General features: G+C 50.6%; 1 pseudogene; it reads right to left on the bottom strand.

The window, feature by feature from the left end:
* Positions 1-3,967: 3,967 nt before the first annotated feature.
* On the bottom strand, positions 3,968-19,833 carry LOC147966045 (uncharacterized; annotated as a pseudogene).
* Positions 19,834-21,163: the final 1,330 nt, after the last annotated feature.

The following is a 21,163-nucleotide window of genomic DNA, read 5'->3' as shown; positions in this document are numbered from 1 at the left end:
GCGCGTTCTTCTTTCCAAAAGATGGCTAGTGTCATGGCGTGTGCGCGCTGGCCGAGGGGCGCCAAAACCACAGTGAACTCATAGGGATCATGAGTGTAAAGTATACGAACATCGCATCGATCCAAGTCGTGCTTTTCTCCATCACTAGTAGCTCGCATTCGCAAGCGTACATAGCTCGGCTCCTTCATTCCACCACAGGAGGAGAACTCAAGGAATCTCTGCCGCGGCCATGCATGGACATGGATAGCCACCTCGCTTAGCCGGAGGCCTCTAGCAGTCTAGCTCCACTCTTTTCATCACTTTTATGCAGTGCTCCGCGGCCTCAAAACGGCAGCTTTTCTATGTGTGTGTGTGTGTGTGTGATCGGATTTTGTGCATAGTGTAGTGTCATAGTGTTCCCTGTGCGCGCGCGATGCGTATTTGTGGCCTGCTTTTTTTGTTGCAGGCAGGCATGCATGCTATTTCCTTTGCTCCCCTTCCCCTGTAGCCCTTTTTCAGAAAGGTTTTGCGCCTCAACTTTCATCCTCGCCTGCCGCGCCAGCCGCTGCCCCTCGATCTCCTTTCCCCGCCTCGAGATCGGCCGAGCCATGATTTCCGTTTGATGGACGGATGATATGTCGATTGGCGTCGTTCGTCGTCGCGGAATTCTGCACCGCTGAACGCTGCTGATCCACCCATCATTTCCACTCGCCTTCCGATCGAATTGCTTCACCAGCAGTTACTACTATACACTACTGTCATGAGAACTACTTGCAGCAGATGAGTGGCGTCGTATTGGGAAGAATTATTATGCATCCATGTATATTCAGATTGAATACTGAAGAAAAGGTGAAATGGCGCCCAACGGGTAGGGATATCAGGGAATCATGTAGGGATTAGTTTAGTTCCAGTGTGGTAGGCTCTAATTCATGCCCGACGGGCTAACATTCCTAGGCAGGTTTTGTCTTCCTCTAGGGCCATTATAGTGAGATTAGAAGACTCTAATGATTTTAAATTAGTAGATTTCAATGGTCCTCACTGCTCTGACGGTTAGTGCTGATACTATGTGCATTTAGGCTCTTAAACTATCTGGAGAATATTAATTAGGACCTATTTGTAGTAGTATAAGATAAGAATAAGATGGTGTTCGATGCTTGGCCTGGCATTACGTATGCACTTGCGCACAAGCCAGCAGAGAAGAATCTTGCCCCCTCATGGCAGAAACGTATCTTGCCCCCTCTTTTCTAACCGATCATGCAGCAAATAGATGTTAGTTAAATATTTAGGTTCTCCTTTTAGCTAGCGAGGAGCGAACAATGTATTAATGGTTACAAATAGTCCTAGACTTTGCATTAGCAGAACGGAAAAAGATAGCCAAGACATGGCATCAAAAATGCACACAGACAAATTATATTATGAAAAAAATGACACCCACATGTTGTGCCGTAGCGAGAGCCACGACACTCGACAACAACCAAATATTCATGTAGAAATAGTCGTCATACATAGTCCGAGATACCGGTGTTCTTTCTTACTTTCACCGGCACTCCACTCGCTTTCGACAACCAAAGTCAATGTATCATAGTTACCTTTCAAACAAGAAGTAAATTAACCAAAGTGTTTTCTTGAGAAGAAAAGCTAGCATGATCTGTTTCCCCCCAAACATTCATAAAAGAAATTATCAGCTGTTTGATAGCCACTTAACTAGAATCATTAAAGAGAAGCTGATTAAGCCAAGTGGAAGGTCAATTTGATTTTTGAATTGCAAAGATGATGTGACTTAAGTTAAAGGCTCCCTTTCCATGAAAGAGAATCATTAACCCCAGGTCATCAGTGTCCTTAATCCACTTTTTAAGAAAAGGAAAACAAGCAGCCTCTGTCTAATACAGCTGGAACAATGAGTGGACCTGACCTTTTACCTGACAACCCGTCCAGTTTCAGCAGATAAGTGCTCTGCTCATAGTATAATGGCATTATATGATGGTTACATATACCACATCCATGATCACTTGCACAATTTAAAGCTGATGGAGTTGGAGCGGCACTTAGTGGCGTACTAATGCAGCTATCATGTGGAGTATTCAGTAGAGACGGGCATGCATGGATCCATCATGCATGCATGCATGCTCAAGGTTTTGCATCAGGAGGGGGGAGGGTGACGTGGGTGAAGCGGGCGGCGGGGATCAGGGCGGGAAAAGACGATCCAGGCCGCCATGCCGGTAGTACGCACGTCGCGGGGTTGAGCAAAAGCGGCATGATTACCCCCGTCACCGGCCTTGGAAACACGATGATGGGCGAGGAAAGCGAAAGACGAGTGTTTTGTGCCGCGCGCGCAAGGATTCATCGAGCGTGCATGCATGCACGCCCTGTCTGGTTGATGTAGAAGGACAAGTTATGGACTGTGCAATCTTGATGCATTGATCGGTGCATCAGGCACGTATATATAAGTACAGAGGTGGGTCACAATCTCAACTATACAAGGAAACAGGAGGTGGGCCCTACACACAAATATACACGTACACAATATACTCAACACCCCTCCGCAGTCGAAGCGGCGCCAGTGACGCAAAGACTGGAACGGAACTCCTTGAAGGTAGAAGTCGGCAGTCCCTTCGTCATCACATCGGCAAACTGTTGTGCTGTCGGCACATGGAGAACCCGTATACGGCCAAGAGCCACCTACTCGCGCACAAAGTGGATGTCCAGCTCGATGTGTTTAGTCCGGCGATGATGAACGGGGTTGGCGGAGAGGTACACCGCAGAAACGTTGTCGCAGTAGACAACCGTAGCCTGGGAGACGTCGTGATGTAGCTCCTGAAGTAAGTGTCGTAGCCAGGTGCACTCGGCAACAGCGTTGGCCACAGCTCGGTACTCAGCCTCCGCGCTGGAGCGCGAAACCGTGGGTTGTCGCTTGGACGACCACGAGACGAGTGAAGGACCAAAGTAAACGCAGTAGCCAGAGGTGGACCGACGAGTATCGGGGCAGCCAGCCCAGTCTGCATCGGAGTAGGCCACCATCTCCAGAGAAGTAGACGCCGTGAGTGTCAACCCGAGGGTCATCGTGCCGCGGATGTAACGAAGGATCCGCTTCACGAGAGTCCAATGGGAGTCACGGGGAGCGTGCACGTGGAGACACACCTGCTGAACAGCATACTGAAGATCCGGTCTGGTGAGAGTCAAGTACTGAAGAGCGCCGACGATAGACCGGTAGAAAGGAGCATCCGACGCACGCGAGCCCTCAAGAGCAGAAACCTTGGCCTTCGTGTCAACGGGAGTAGCAACAGGGTGACAGTTGAGCATGCCAGCACGCTCAAGAAGCTCATGTGAATACTTTTGCTGATGAAGAAAGAAACCATCCGGACGCCGAACGACCTCAATGCCAAGGAAACAGGAGGTGGGAGCTGCGGAGGAGGCCGTCAGGATGATGTCATCAATGTAGAGAAGCAAGTATGCAGTCGTGTCACCGTGGCGATAGACAAACAGTGAGGCGTCTGAGCGAGTAACGCTGAAGCCCAGTGTCTGAAGAAACCCGGCGATCCGCTGGTACCAGGCGCGGGGTGCTTGCTTGAGCCCGTAAAGAGAGCGGGACAACAAACACACATGGCCAGGAAGTGAGGCATCGACGAAACCGGTGGGTTGCCCACAATACACCTGCTCCTCAAGATGACCGTGGAGAAAGGCGTTGGAGACATCCATCTGGTGAACGGGCCAGCCGCGGGAGACGGCGAGCTGGAGGACGGTGCGGATCGTGCCCGGTTTGACAACCGGGGCAAACGTCTCAGTGAAGTCCACTCCAGCGCGCTGGCGGAAACCACGGACCACCCAGCGAGCCTTGTAGCGCTCGAGAGTACCATCCGAGCGAGTCTTATGGCGAAAGACCCACTTGCCGGTGATGACGTTGGTGCGAGGAGGCCGGGGAATCAGTGTCCAGGTGCGGTTCCGTTGAAGAGCATCGAACTCTTCCTGCATCACCGCAAGCCAGTGAGGATCACGGAGGGCGGCGCGAGCGGACGCGGGAAGAGGTGATGGCGTCGCGGTGGAGGCTGCGAGGACATACTCGTCGCTCGAGTACCGGAGGCTCGGACGATGAACGCCGGCATGAGCCCGGGTAACTGGGCCAGGCGGCGCCGTTGGAGCCACCGGCGAGGCGGCCGGCGTCGGGGCCGACGAGCCGGCCGGTGTCGGAGCCGGCGAAGAGGCCGGCGTGGGAGCCGGCGAGGTGGCCGGCGTCGGGGCCGGCGTGGTGGCCGGCGTCGGAACCGGCGAGGGGGCCAGCGTCAGGACCAGCGAAGAAGTGGCCGAGCCAGCGGCGCCCGAGTCGGGGGCGGCGGGTGAAGGAGAGGCGCCAGCTGCGCCGGTAGGGTCGGCCGAGTCGGCCGAGGGAGCAGGCGCCGGCATGAGGGCGCGAGGACCGCCAAAGCCCGGAGGCGGTCCACGAGCCGAACGAGACCGTCCACCTGACGAAGTCGTCGAAGAGTCGCTGGTGGCCGGCGGTGACGAGGCGACAAGAGGTACCTGCTGCTGAAACAGAAACACCATCTCATCAAAGTAAACGTGTCGGGAGGTGAAAACACGATGGGAGACGGGATCATAGCAGCGGTAGCCCTTAGTGTTAGGTGGGTAGCCGAGAAAGATGCAGGCGACGGAGCGGGGTGCAAGCTTATGAGGCGCAGTAGCGGCGATGCTAGGGTAGCAGAGGCAGCCGAAGATGCGAAGCCCATCATAAGAGGGGGGTGCACCGAAGAGAAGATTATGAGGTGTAAAGTTCCCGCGAGTACGACATGGACGGATGTTTATGAGAAGGGAAGCGGTGGCGAGAGCGTCAGGCCAAAAGCGTGGAGGCACATTGTGTTGGGGAACGTAGCAGAAAACAAAAAATTTCCTACGGTTTCACCAAGATCCATCTAGGAGTTCATCTAGCAACGAGTGATTAGATGCATCTACGTACCTTATAGATCGCGAGCGGAAGCGTTCAAAGAACGGGGATGAGGTAGTCGAACACGACGTGATCCAAATCACCGGAGATCCTAGCACCGAACGGACGGCACCTCCGCGTTCAACACATGTACGGTCAGCGTAACGTCTCCTTTTTCTTGATCCAGCAAGAGGGAAGGAGAGGTTGAGGAAGATGGCTCCAGCAGCAGCACGACGGCGTGGTGATGGTGAAGCTGCAGTACTCCGTCAGAGCTTCGCCAAGCACTATGGAGGAGGAGGAGGTGTTGGAGACGGAGAAGGAGGCAACCAAAGGCATGGATGAAGAGCCCTCCTTCCCCCACTATATATAGGAGGGCCAAGGGGGGCGCCGGCCCTAGGAGATCCAATCTCCTAGAGGGTTGCGGCCAAGGGGGAGGAATCCTTCCTCCCCAAGGCACCTAGGAGGTGCCTTCCCCTCCTAGGACTCTTCCTCCTTGAAACCCTAGGCGCATGGGCCTCTTGAGGCTGGTGCCCTTGGCCCATGTAGGCCAAGGCACACCCCCTACATGTTGGGGAACGTAGCAGAAATTCAAAATTTTTCTACGTGTCACCAAGATCTATCTATGGAGAGACCAGCAACGAGGGGAAGGAGAGTGCATCTACATACCCTTGTAGATCGCTAAGCGGAAGCGTTCAAGTGAACGGGGTCGATGGAGTCGTACTCGTCGTGATCTAAATCACCGATGATCAAGTGCGGAACGCACGGCACCTCCGCGTTCAACACACGTACAGCCCGGTGACGTCTCCCACGCCTTGATCCAGCAAGGAGAGAGGGAGAGGTTGAGGAAGACTCCATCCAGCAGCAGCACAATGGTGTGGTGGTGGTGGAGGAGCGTGGCAATCCTGCAGGGCTTCGCCAAGCACCACGGGAGAGGAGAAGGACTTAGGAGAGAGGAAGGGGTTGCACCAAAGGCATAAGGGGTGTCTCAAGAGGCCCTCCTACCCTCACTATATATAGGGAGCCCAAGGGGGTTGCGCCAGCCCTAGGAGATCCAATCTCCTAGGGCGCGGCGGCCAGGGGAGGTTTCCCTTCCCCCCAAGGCACCTAGGAGGTGCCTTCCCTCCTTGGGACTCTTCCTTAGGGTTCCCCCTTCACCCTAGGCGCATGGGCCATAAGGGAAGTGGCACCCCAGCCCATTTTGGGCTGGATCTCTTCCCACTTCAGCCCATGGGACCCTCCGGGATAGGTGGCCCCACCCGGTGGGCCCCCGGGACCCTTCCGGTGGTCCCGGTACAATACCGATGACCCCGAAACTTATCCCGATGGCCGAAATAGGACTTCCTATATATAAATCTTTACCTCCGGACCATTCCGGAACTCCTCGTGACGTCCGGGATCTCATCCGGGACTCCGAACAACATTCGGTAACCACATACAAGCTTCCTTTATAACCCTAGCGTCATCGAACCTTAAGTGTGTAGACCCTACGGGTTCGGGAGACATGCAGACATGACCGAGACGTTCTCCGGTCAATAACCAACAGCGGGATCTGGATACCCATGTTGGCTCCCACATGTTCCACGATGATCTCATCGGATGAACCACGATGTCAAGGACTTAATCAATCCCGTATTCAATTCCCTTTGTCTAGCGGTATTGTACTTGCCCGAGATTCGATCGTCGGTATACCGATACCTTGTTCAATCTCGTTAACGGCAAGTCTCTTTACTCGTTCCGTAACACATCATCCCGTGATCAACTCCTTGATCACATTGTGCACATTATGATGATGTCCTACCGAGTGGGCCCAGAGATACCTCTCCGTTTACACGGAGTGACAAATCCCAGTCTCGATTCGTGCCAACCCAACAGACACTTTTGGAGATACCTGTAATGCACCTTTATAGTCACCCAGTTACGTTGTGACGTTTGGTACACCCAAAGCACTCCTACGGTATCCGGGAGTTGCACAATCTCATGGTCTAAGGAAATGATACTTGACATTAGAAAAGCTATAGCATACGAACTACACGATCTAGTGCTATGCTTAGGATTGGGTCTTGTCCATCACATCATTCTCCTAATGATGTGATCCCGTTATCAACGACATCCAATGTCCATGGTTAGGAAACCATAACCATCTATTGATCAACGAGCTAGTCAACTAGAGGCTCACTAGGGACATGGTGTTGTCTATGTATCCACACATGTATCTGAGTTTCCTATCAATACAATTATAGCATGGATAATAAACGATTATCATGAACAAGGAAATATAATAATAACTAATTTATTATTGCCTCTAGGGCATATTTCCAACAGTCTCCCACTTGCACTAGAGTCAATAATCTAGTTCACATCGCCATGTAATTAACACTCACAGGTCACATCGCCATGTGACTAACACCCAAGAGTTTACTAGAGTCAGTAGTCTAGTTCACATCACTATGTGATTAACACTCAATGAGTTCTAGGTTTGATCATGTTGCTTGTGAGAGAGGTTTTAGTCAACGGTCTGAACCTTTCAGATCCGTGTGTGCTTTACAAATCTCTATGTCATCTCCTAGATGTAGCTACCACGTTCTATTTGGAGCTAATCCAAATAACTGTTCTACTTGGAGCTATTCTAAATTGTTGCTCCATTATATGTATCCGGTATCTCTACTCAGAGCTATCCGGATAGGTGTTAAGCTTGCATCGACGTAACTCTTTACGACGAACTCTTTTACCACCTCCATAATCGAGAAAATTCCTTAGTCCACTAGTTACTAAGGATAACTTTGGCCGCTGTCCCGTGATCCATTCTTGGATCACTCTTGTACCCCTTGACTGACTCATGGCAAGGCACACTTCAGGTGCGGTACACAGCATAGCATACTGTAGAGCCTACGTCTTAAGCATAGGGGACGACCTTCGTCCTATCTCTCTATTCTGCCGTGGTCGAGCTTTAAGTCTTAACTTCATACCTTACAACTCAGGCAAGAATTCCTTCTTTGACTGATCCATCTTGAACACCTTCAAGATCATGTCAAGTTATGTGCTCATTTGAAAGTACCATTAAGCGTTTTGATCTATCCTTATAGATCTTGATGCTCAATGTTCAAGTAGCTTAATCCAGGCTTTCCATTGAAAAACACTTTCCAAATAACCCTATATGCTTTCCAGAAATTCTACGTCATTTCCGATCAACAACATATATTCATCAGAAATTCTATAGTGCTCCCACTCACTTCTTTGGAAATACCAGTTTCTCATAAACTTTGTATACACCCAAAATCTTTGATCATCTCATCAAAGCATACATTCCAACTCCGAGATGCTTACTCCAGTCCTCAGAAGGATTGCTGGAGCTTTGCATACTTATTAGCATCTTTCAGGATTGACAAAACCTTCCGGTTGTATCACATACAACCTTTCCTCAAGAAAATCGTCGAGGAAACAATGTTTTGACATCCTATCTGCAAGATTTCATAAATAATGCAGTAATCGCTAATATAATTCCAACAGACTCTTAGCATCACTACGAGTGAGAAAGTCTCACCGTAGTCAACTCCTTGAACTTGTCGGAAAACATCTTAACGACAAGTCGAGCTTTCTTAACGGTGATACTTACCATCATTGTCCGTCTTCCTTTTAAAATCCATATGTACCTAACAGCCTTACGACCATCAAGTAGTTCTTCCAAAGTATACACTTTGTTTTCATATATGGATCCTCTCTCGGATTATATGGCCTCGAGCCATTTATCGGAATCCGGGCCCACCATCGCTTCTCCATAGCTCGTAGGTTCATTGTTGTCTAGCAACATGACTTCCAAGACAGGGTTACGTACCACTCTGAAGTAGTACGCATCCTTGTCATCCTACGATGTTTGGTAGTGACTTGATCTGAAGTCTCATAATCAATATCATAAGCTTCCACTTCAATTGGTGTAGGTGCCACAGGAACAACTCTTTGTGCCCTGCTATACACTAGTTGAAGTAACGGTTCAATAACCTCATCAAGTCTCCACCATCCTCCCACTCAATTCTTTCGAGAGAAACTTTTCCTCGAGAAAGGACCCGATTCTAGAAACAATCCCTTATTGCTTTCGGATCTGAGACAGGAGGTATACCCAACTGTTTTGGGTGTCCTATGAAGATGCATTTATCCGCTTTAGGTTCGAGCTTATCAGCCTGAAACTTTTTCACATAAGCGTCGCAGTCCCAAACTTTTAAGAAATGACAGCTTAGGTTTCTCTAAACCATAGTTCATACGGTGTCATATCATCGGAATCACGTGGTGCCCTATTTAAAGTGAATGTGGTTGTCTCTAATGCCTAACCCATAAACTATTGTGGTAATTTGATAAGAGACATCATGGTATGCATCATATCCAATAGGGTGCAGTTATGATGTTCGGACACACCATCACACTATGGTGTTCCAGGCTGTATCAGTTGTGAAACAATTTCCACAATGTCTTAATTCTGTGTCAAACTCATAATTCAGATATTCATCTCTATGATCATATCATAGATATTTTATCCTCTTGTCACGACGATCTTTCAACTTCACACTGAAATTACTTGAACCTTTCAATAATTCAGACTCGTGATTCATCAAGTAAATATACTCAACATCTACTCAAATCATCTGTGAAATAAGAACATAACGATATCCACTACATGCCTCAGCATTCATTGGACTGCACACATCAAAATGTATTACTTCCAACAAGTTGCTTTCCAGTTCCATTTTACTGAAACCGGGGCTTTCAGTCATCTTGCCCATGTGGTATGATTTGCATGTCTCAAGTGATTCAAAATCAAGCGAGTACAAAACGGTCCATTTGCATGGAGTTTCTTCATGCATATATACCAATAGACATGGTTCGCATGTCCCAAACTTTTCAAAAACGAGTGAGCCCAAAGATCCATCAACATGGAGCTTCTTCATGCGTTTTATACCGATATGACTTACGTGGCAGTGCCACAAGTAGGTGGTACTATCATTACTATCTTTTGGCATGAACATGTGTATCACTACGATCGAGATTCAATAAACCATTCATTTTAGGCGTAAGACCATTGAAGGTATTATTCAAATAAACAGAGTAACCATTATTCTCCTTAAATGAATAACCGTATTGCGATAGACATAATTCAATCATGTCTATGCTCAACGCAAACACCAATCTCGATGGTAGAGGGAGCGTACGATATTTGATCATATCCACATTGGAAACATTTCCAACACATATCGTCAGCTCACCTTTAGCTAGTCTCCGTTTATTCCATAGCTTTTATTTCGAGTTACTAACACTTAGCAACCGAACCGCTATCTAATACCCTGGTGCTACTAGGAGTACTAGTAAAGTACACATCAACACAACGTACATCCAATATACTTCTATCGACCTTGCCAGCCTTCTAATCTACCAAGTATCTAGGGTAATTCTGCTCCAGTGGTTGTTCCCCTTATTACAGAAGCACATAGTCTCGGGTTTGGGTTCAACTTTGGGTTTCTTCACTAGAGCAGCAGCTAAATTGTTGTTCCATGAAGTATCCCTTTCTTGCCCTTGCCCTTCTTGAAACTAGCGGTTTTACTAACCATCAACGATTGATGCTCCCTTTTGATTTCTACTTTTGCGGTGTCAAACATTGCGAATATCTCAAGGATCATCATATATGTCCCTGATATATTATAGTTCATCACGAAGCTCTAGCAGCTTGGTGGTAATGACTTCGGAGAAACATCACTATCTTATCTGGAAGATCAACTCCCACTTGATTCAAATGATTGTTGTACTCAGACAATCCGAGCACAAGCTCAACAATTGAGCTTTTCTCCTTAGTTTGCAGGTTAAGAAAATCGTCGGAGGTCTTATACCTCTTGACGTGGGCACGAGCTTGAAATCCCAATTTCAGCCCTCAAAACATCTCATATGTTTTGCGACGTTTCCAAAACGTCTTTGGTGCCTCAACTCTATACCGTTTAACTGAACTATCATGTAGTTATCAAAACGTGTATGTCAGATGTTCGCAACATCCACAGACAACGTTCGAGGTTCAGCACACTGAGCGGTGCATTAAGGACATAAGCCTTCTAGTAAGCAATGAGGACAATCCTCAGTTTACGGACCTAGTCCGCATAATTGCTACTATCAACTTTCAACTAATTTTTCTCTAGGAACATAACTAAACGGTAGAACTAAAGCGCGAGCTACGACATAATTTGCAAAATCCTTTTGACTATGTTCAAGATAATTAAGTTCATCTTATGAACTCCCACTTAGATAGACATCCCTCTAGTCATCTAAGTGATTACATGATCCGAGTCAACTAGGCCGTGTCCGATCTGTGCGTGAGACGGACTAGTCAACGTCGGTGAACATCTTTATGTTGATCGTATCTTCTATACGACTCATGCTCGACCTTTCGGTCTTCTGTGTTCCGAGGCCATGTCTGTACATGCTAGGCTCGTCAAGTTAACCCTAAGTGTTTTTGCATGTGTAAAACTGTCTTACACCCGTTGTATGTGAACGTAAGGATCCATCACACCCGATTAACACGTGGTGCTTAGAAACGACGAACTGTAGCAACGGTGCACAGTTAGGGGAGAACACTTCTTGAAATTGTTGTAAGGGATCATCTTATTTACTACCGTCGTTCTAAGCAAATAAGATGTATAAATATGATAAACATCATATGCAATCAAATAATAGTGACATGATATGGCCAATATCATATAGCTCCTTTGATCTCCATCTTGGGGCTCCATGATCATCTTGTCACCGGTATGACACCATGATCTCCATCATCGTGTCTTCTTGAAGTTGTCTCGTCATCGACATGCAAGTCGTGATTCCCTTGACAAGAACATGATCAATCTCATACATCACATATATCATTCATCACATCCTTTTGGCCATATCACATCACATAGCATACCCTGCAAAAACAAGTTAGACGTCCTCTAATTGTTGTTTGCATGTTTTACGTGGCTGCTATGGGTTTCTAGCAAGAACGTTTCTTACCTACGCAAAACCACAACGTGATATGCCAATTTCTATTTACCCTTCATAAGGACCCTTTTCATCGAATCCAATCCGACTAAAGTGGGAGAGATAGACACCCGCCAGCCACCTTATGCAACTAGTGCATGTCAGTCGGTGGAACCAGTCTCACGTAAGAGTACGTGTAAGGTCGGTCCGGGCCGCTTCATCCCACGATGCCGCCGAATCAAGATAAGACTAGTAACGGCAAGCATATTGAACAAAATCAACGCCCACAACTACTTTGTGTTCTACTCCTGCATAGAATCTACGCAATAGACCTAGCTCATGATGCCACTGTTGGGGAACGTAGAAGAAATTCAAAATTTTCCTACGTGTCACCAAGATCTATCTATGGAGAGACCAGCAACGAGAGGAAGGAGAGTGCATCTACATACCCTTGTAGATCACTAAGCGGAAGCGTTCAAGTGAACGGGGTCGATGGAGTCGTACTCGTCGTGATCCAAATCACCGATGATCAAGTGCCGAACGCACGGCACCTCCGCGTTCAACACACGTACAGCCCGGTGACGTCTCCCACGCCTTGATCCAGCAAGGAGAGAGGGAGAGGTTGAGGAAGACTCCATCCAGCAGCAGCACAACGGCGTGGTGGTGGTGGAGGAGCGTGGCAATCCTGCAGGGCTTCGCCAAGCACCACGGGAGAGGAGAAGGACTTAGGAGAAAGGGAGGGGCTGCACCAAAGGCATAAGGGGTGTCTCAAGAGGCCCTCCTACCCTCACTATATATAGGGAGCCCAAGGGGGGGTGCGCCAGCGCTAGGAGATCCAATCTCCTAGGGGGCAGCGGCCAGGGGAGGTTTCCCTTCCCCCCAAGGCACCTAGGAGGTGCCTTCCCTCCTTGGGACTCTTCCTTAGGGTTCCCCCTTCACCCTAGGCGCATGGGCCATAAGGGAAGTGGCGCCCCAGCCCACTTTGGGCTGGATCCCTTCCCACTTCAGCCCATGGGACCCTCCGGGATAGGTGGCCCCACCCGGTGGGCCCCCGGGACCCTTCCGGTGGTCCCGGTACAATACCGATGACCCCGAAACTTGTCCCGATGGCCGAAATAGGACTTCCTATATATAAATCTTTACCTCCGGACCATTCCGGAACTCCTCGTGACGTCCGGGATCTCATCCAGGACTCCGAACAACATTCGGTAACCACATACAAGCTTCCTTTATAACCCTAGCGTCATCGAACCTTAAGTGTGTAGACCCTACGGGTTCGGGAGACATGCATACATGACCAAGATGTTCTCCGGTCAATAACCAACAGCAGGATCTGGATACCCATGTTGGCTCCCACATGTTCCACGATGATCTCATCGGATGAACCACGATGTCAAGGACTTAATCAATCCCGTATTCAATTCCCTTTGTCTAGCGGTATTGTACTTGCCCGAGATTCGATCATCGGTATACCGATACCTTGTTCAATCTCGTTACCGGCAAGTCTCTTTACTCGTTCCGTAACACATCATCCCGTGATCAACTCCTTGATCACATTGTGCACATTATGATGATGTCCTACCGAGTGGGCCCAGAGATACCTCTCCATTTACACGGAGTGACAAATCCCAGTCTCGATTCGTGCCAACCCAACAGACACTTTCGGAGATACCTGTAATGCACCTTTATAGTCACCCAGTTACGTTGTGACGTTTGGTACACCCAAAGCACTCAGTACGGTATCCGGGAGTTGCACAATCTCATGGTCTAAGGAAATGATACTTGACATTAGAAAAGCTATAGCATACGAACTACACGATCTAGTGATATGCTTAGGATTGGGTCTTGTCCATCACATCATTCTCCTAATGATGTGATCCCGTTATCAACGACATCCAATGTCCATGGTTAGGAAACCATAACCATCTATTGATCAACGAGCTAGTCAACTAGAGGCTCACTAGGGACATGGTGTTGTCTATGTATCCACACATGTATCTGAGTTTCCAATCAATACAATTATAGCATGGATAATAAACGATTATCATGAACAAGGAAATATAATAATGACTAATTTATTATTGCCTCTAGGGCATATTTCCAACAACTTGTGCATGTTAGTCGGTGGAACCGGTCTCACGTAAGCGTACGTGTAAGGTTGGTCCGGGCCGCTTCATCCCACAATACCGTTGAAGCAAGATAAGACTAGTAACGGCAAGAAAGTTGACAACATCTATGCCCACAACAAATTGTGTTCTACTCGCGCAAGAAGAACTACGCATAGACCTAGCTCATGATGCCACTGTTGGGGAACGTAGCAGAAAACAAAAATTTTCCTACGGTTTCACCAAGATCCATCTAGGAGTTCATCTAGCAATGAGTGATTAGATGCATCTACGTACCTTGTAGATCGCGAGCGGAAGCGTTCAAAGAACGGGGATGAGGTAGTCGAACACGACGTGATCCAAATCACCGGAGATCCTAGCACCGAACGGACGGCACCTCCGCGTTCAACACACGTACGGTCAGCGTAAAGTCTCCTTATTCTTGATCCAGCAAGAGGGAAGGAGAGGTTGAGGAAGATGGCTCCAGCAGCAGCACGACGGCGTGGTGATGGTGAAACTGCAGTACTCCGTCAGGGCTTCGCCAAGCACTATGGAGGAGGAGGAGGTGTTGGAGAGGGAGAAGGAGGCAACCAAAGGCATGGATGAAGAGCCCTCCTTCCCCCACTATATATAGGAGGTCCAAGGGGGGGGGCGGCCCTAGGAGATCCAATCTCCTAGGGGGGTGCGGCCAAGGGGGAGGAATCCTTCTTCCCCAAGGCACCTAGGAGGTGCCTTCCCCTCCTAGGACTCTTCCTCCTTGAAACCCTAGGCGCATGGGCCTCTTGGGGCCGGTGCCCTTGGCCCATGTAGGCCAAGGCGCACCCCCTACAGACCATGTGGCCCCCCGGGACAGGTGGCCCCACCCGGTGGACCCCCGGGACCCTTCTGGTGGTCCCGGTACAATACCAATGACCCCGAAACTTGTCCCGATGGCCGAAACAGGACTTCCCATATATAAATCTTTACCTCCAGACCATTCCGGAACTCCTCGTGACGTCCAGGATCTCATCCGAGACTCCGAACAACATTCGGGTTACTGCATATACATATCCCTACAACCCTAGCGTCACCGAACCTTAAGTGTGTAGACCCTACGGGTTCGGGAGACATGTAGGCATGACCGAGATCGCTCTCCGGTCAATAACCAACAGCGGGATCTGGATACCCATGTTGGCTCCCACATGCTCCTCGATGATCTCATCGGATGAACCACGATGTCGAGGATTCAAGCAACCCCGTATACAATTCCCTTTGTCAATCGATATGTTACTTGCCCGAGATTCGATCGTCGGTATCCCAATACCTCGTTCAATCTCGTTACCGGAAAGTCACTTTACTCGTACCGTAATGCATGATCCCGTGACCAGACACTTGGTCACTTTGAGCTCATAATGATGATGCATTACCGAGTGGGCCCAGTGATACCTCTCCGTCATACGGAGTGACAAATCCCAGTCTTGATCCATGTCAACCCAACAGACACTTTCGGAGATACCCGTAGTATACCTTTATAGTCACCCAGTTACGTTGTGACGTTTGGCACACCCAAAGCACTCCTACGGTATCCGGGAGTTACACGATCTCATGGTCTAAGGAAAAGATACTTTGACATTGGAAAACTCTAGCAAACGAACTATACGATCTTGTGCTATGTTTAGGATTGGGTCTTGTCCATCACATCATTCTCCTAATGATGTGATCTCGTTATCAATGACATCCAATGTCCATAGTCAGGAAATCATGACTATCTGTTGATCAACGAGCTAGTCAACTAGAGGCTTACTAGGGACATGTTGGTGTCTATTATTCACACATGTATTACGATTTCCGGATAACACAATTATAGCATGAATAAAGACAATTCTCATGAACAAGGAAATATAATAATAATGCTTTTATTATTGCCTCTAGGGCATATTTCCAACACATTGGCATGAAAGAGAAGAGTCCTAACGCAGTCATTGAGAGTGCGAAGGATGCGCTCAGCGCGACCGTTCTGCTGCGAGGTGTACGGGCAAGTGAGACGGAGAATCGTGCCATGTGTGGTAAGAAGATTACGAACAGCGAGGTTGTCAAACTCCTTCCCGTTGTCTGTCTGCAACGCGAGAATGGGACGACCAAACTGCGTGAGGACGTAGGAGTAGAACGCGACGAGAGTGGATATAACATCCGACTTGCGGCGCAACGGGAAGGTCCACACATAATGCGAAAAATCATCAAGTATGACAAGATAATAAAGAAAGCCCGTATTACTAGCAACAGGAGAGGTCCAAACATCACTATGAATTAACTCAAACGGGTACGATGCGACAAAAGAAGAAGCCCTGAATGGAAGACGAGCATGTTTGCCGAGGCGACATGCATGACACGAGTGATCCTCGTTCTTATTACACGTGAAAGAAAAACTCCGAAGTATGTGGCGAAGGGTGGCAGGATTAGGATGACCCAAGCGAGCATGCCAAAGATCCACTCCGGTGGCGAGGGCGACAGGGGCGGCGGAAGTGGTGGAGGTGGCGGAGTGAACCGGGTAGAGCTCGTCGGGGCTGTCACATCGGTGGAGCACCATCCACGTGCGAGTGTCCTTAACAGAAAAACCACATTCGTCAAATTCAACGGTAACCGGATTTTCACGTGTAAAAGAACGAATAGAAACGAGATTTTTGATAAGTTCAGGGGAAACTAGGACATTAGACATGGATATTGGAATGGAGTTAGACGAAAAATATGCGAGACCTATATGGGTGATAGGGAGAGAGGAGCCGTCACCGACGGTGATGCGGTTGGAAGTATGGACGGGATAGGAGGTGTGGAGAGTACCGGGATAGGCCGCCATGTGGGCGGTGGCTCCGGTGTCCATGTACTAGTCGCCACCGCCGGTGTAGCTGGACGGGGAGGGAGCGGTGTGAAGAGCCGCCAGAAGTGTCGGGTCCCACGGCACCGGCGGGAGAGGTGGCGCGGCCGTCAGGGGCAGCAGCGGCTGCGGCCCACCTGGCTGCGTCTGCTGGCCGTAGGGCGCCGCGTAGGGCGGCGACGCGGCGTAGAACGCCTGATGTGGCTGTGGCCGGGCGCCGAGAAGTCCTGGGGCGGGGGCCCGAGGAACCGACATGGAGTAGGCGTGCACAACGCCGGTCCATGGGTTCTGGCCGGCGTACCACGGGGCCGGCTGATAAGCCTGCTGTGGTGGGCGGGGTGCTCCTCCCTGAGCGCCTGCGCCCCCCTGCTTGCGGCCACCACGACGGCCGCCGCGACGACCCCCCCCATTGGCCGCCGGCTGGGGCGGTAGGAAGGGGGCGGCCGGGGCGGGCGGGAAACCTGGCGGGAAGGCAGGCGCCACCGGCTGTGGCGGCGTCGGGCGCGGCGGTGGCGGGGCAGAACCCCCGCGGTGCCGGCGACGAGGGCGGTGTGGGTCGCGCGAGTCTGCGCCACCCGCATCCGGCGCTCCTCCAACTTGAGGTACGCGACCACCTTAGCGAAGGTGGGCTCCGGGATGAGGGTGAGATTGGAGGTGGCGTTCCTAAAGTCCTCGTTGAGACCGCCGGAGAGGGTGCTGATGAGGAGCTCGTCGCCGATCTTTTCCCCGAGATCACGGAGCTCATCGGCGAGCTTCTTGAGGCGCATGCAAAAATTATCGATGGATGAGTCAAGTTGCTGGCACCCGTAAAACTCATCGTAGAGCAGGACCTTGCGCTGCAGCCGGTTGTCGGTGAAGAGGCCGTTGAGCTTGGTCCAGACCGCATGGGCGTCATCCTCGTCGTCCACCACGGTGTGGAAGAGGTCGCTGGAGATGGTGAGGTAGAACCAGCGGATGATGGTGGCGTCGAGGATCATCCACTCCTCGTCGTTGATCATGAGCGCCGCGTCCATGGGGTCATCCACGTGGCCGTGCAGGAGGTACTCACGGAACACAAGCAAAAAATACCGCTTCCAGGTGGAGTAGGACGCGGTGGTGTGATCAAGCTTGACCGGAACATGCTCATGGATGTTGAGGTCGCGGACGAGAGTGACATCAGGACCGGCGAACGGGTTGGAGACGGTGAACGAGGAGGAGCTAATGGCAAGGGTTAGGGTTTGGGATCCGCGGGGCGGGTTGCGGCGCGGGCTGGGAGGTGCGGCGGCGCAGGTGGCAGGTGGGGTGGGGCGGGTGCGGCGCGGGTGGGAGGGTAGGGGCGGCGCGGGTGGGAGGAAAGGGAGAGGGAGGGCGCGGGCAGAAGCGGGAGAAGCGGAGGCGGCGGCCTCGGGAAGAGGCGGCGGCAGCGGCGTGGGAGGTGGTGGGAAGAGGCGGCGGCGACCAGCAGCTGCGACGGCGACCGGGAGGAAGGTGGCGGCGGCGGCGGCTGGTGGCGGCGGCGGGGAGTAGCGGCGGCGGCGGCGCGTAGGGACGCGGCGGCGGCGGCGGCTTTAGGATTTAGGATCGTGCTGCGATAGGTACCATGTAGAAGAACAAGTTATGGGCTGTGCAATCTCCATGTATTGATCGGTGCACCAGACACGTATATATAAGTACAGAGGTGGGCCACAACCTCAACTATACAAGGAAACAGGAGTAAGCCCTACACATAAATATACACGTACATAATATACTTAACGGTTGCTAATTAAGAGAGATGTGCTGGCGAGTGAATGTAGTGTATGTCGTGTAGTATATATTATCGCGTGTAGTACGTCGCGTATGTGTGTGTGGTACATGGGTCGTCCATGTCCACCGGTTCTTCACAACAACAACGAAAAACCGTACGTGAAGAGAATGGCGCCGACACTTATCTTAGGTACGTAGTACCGCGTACTTGCAGTCACGGCGGGAAGTCAGGCGAAAGGCGGGAGGTGCTGGACGGGCAGAGACGATCTGTCGATCGATCCGGACACACTGGGCACTTTGCAATTAAATACAACCGTACCAAGTACCAACCATGGCCGGGCGGGGCAGTCACGATCGGACGCCACCTGCATATGCCAATCACATCGGTCGAGATACCTGCCTGGTGCACCGTACACGAGACGAGAAGGGAGAGGAGGGGACGTCGCGGTCGATCCAAGTGGAGGGGAGAGGAGGATCGAGCTGGCCGCGTCATGGCGAGCAACAGCGACGGGACGACCGACCGTGCCGTCTGCCCGTCCCGGCCGCCAGTTAGAGCATCTATAGCCGGGCTCCGACCTTTAGGCCAACTTCAACGTGCGATCTTATCCTATTCGTCCACATTCGTTTGGGCTAAAACAAACAAATGACACGACCCAACGCAAACGCGTTCGGACGAGTTTACGGACATTTATTAGTCACGTCTTAAATATTTGATTCTACAACTGAACACCTTAAATTAGAATCCTTAAATCCATATTGTTACATGCAACGCAATCGATCTTTAAGCGGAGCTCGTCCGGGTGACGGCGCGTTGAGTCCCGTGAGCCGGTTCATGTCCAATGCCCGGGTGTTTGAGGTGGTTTTGGGGTGCCCGACTGTAGATGCCGGGCGGCGGGTAGATGGTCGCGTGAGAGGGCTCCAACTCCTCGTCCTCATCCGTAGACGCGAGCATCTTATCGAAAACCACGGTGTGCTCCGCCTCCGCCTTTTGCAGATGGCGGCGATTGGTCTCCACCTTGCTTCTGACCGGAGGAAATTGAGGATCGCATGTTGCTCCGTCTACAGATATGCGTCCTCAACATTCCCATATCCACTCCCGGCTCTTCCTCCTCCTCCTCCTCCTCCTCTTCCAAGTCCTCCTCTAGATCCACCGTGTCCGGAGGTAGCCTCACGGCGATCCGGGCTTTGCGCCATGCCCGGATCTGCTCAAGGAGCTGCAGTCGACGCTCCAGCATAAGATATGAGTAGCTCCTTACTCGGCGGCGTGGGGGCATGGCAACTAGTTATGGCAGACGACGAGTGGAAAGTGACGGCGACGGTGGGCCGAAAAGGAGAAATATGGACGGTTAGAATTTCGATGCCGGCGGTTGGCTTAAATAGCCGAGTTAGGCACTACGTGGCCCGTCGGAGCAGCGTCATGTGACACCATCGGTCCGACGAAGTAGACGCCCTTTAAACCACCAGATTTCGGAGTGTTTTTCTATGAGACCCCACCATCAATCCGTCGTGGCGGACGCGCCAGGGGGCCTTCATATCTGCCTCATATTTTGAATTGAATATGAGAGGTGTCAGTTAATTTAAACGTTTAATATCCATTCGAGAAGCCCGGCTAAATTGCATTTTTGGGACCAACTATTGATCGGTCCGTTTGAGGCGAATTTTGGGCGCCCTCGTGTAGACATTCTTAGGGCATGTACAATGGTTCTATTTAAAACTGCCATGTAGGATAAATGATGAGATGGAGGAGAAAGAAATCATAAGAAAAGGCTTGTCTTATCTTATTTAAGAAAAAACAAAAGATGATCTCTTAGCACAATTTGTCTCACCATGTTTTTAAGAACAACTAATTATTGAAGATAAGGCTAAGAGATGACCCATTATAGACATGTATTTTTATCATCTCTAATTACATGCAAAACTTAAGATAAAACTATCTTATCAATCGTTGTACATGCCCTTATCGTCGGGATTTGACGAGCAGTTCCGGCATGGGCGGACCGGCGGCCCTGTTGCGGTGCGGCGCGCGCATGCATGCATGCATCATTCTATCCAGCCGCTGCCGCTGCCGCTGCCGCCTGGGGATTCGGCCGCCCACCCGTCCACGTCTGCCTGCCTACCTCCTCGATCCGCCCGCCCGCCTCGGGGTCCGGTACGTCCCGCCTGTTCCTCCCCCCTCCCTCCTGCGCGCCCAGCCCGAACCAACGGAGGGTCGGTCGGAGTCTAGGGCCTAGCTAGGGGTCGTACTCGTACTAGTACTCGCGTGGGAGTGAGAGCGTCCAAAGGCATCTATCCGGTCGCTGTTGGCGGATGATCTAGCAAATCTCGCTCTTTTTAGTTTGATGGCCTGCGGGAAACTGGCCGCCCGCCCGTCGCCGGTGGTACTAGGGGTCAACGTACTGGGTCACCAAATCAGAAGCTTCAGGCGGGCTTCTCCGTACACGTGACAGCGCAACTACTCAGTTCTATACGCTTTTTGTAAGTGGGGAATTCAGGCTGTTTTTGGTGGTGAAAACGGGGACATTTTGGGGGTAATTTAGTTGAGACTGTTTTCCTGTGGAAATGAGAAAGGAATTCAAATCAGAGTTCAAATACAGACTTCTTTTT

The sequence above is a fragment of the Triticum urartu genome, chromosome 6A (genome assembly GCF_056163025.1).
Source record: "Triticum urartu cultivar PI428250 chromosome 6A, HENAU_Tu73, whole genome shotgun sequence".
NCBI lineage: Eukaryota > Viridiplantae > Streptophyta > Magnoliopsida > Poales > Poaceae > Triticum > Triticum urartu.
The sequence above is the reverse complement of the archived record's forward strand: the minus strand, read 5'-3'. Positions and strand labels throughout refer to the sequence as shown.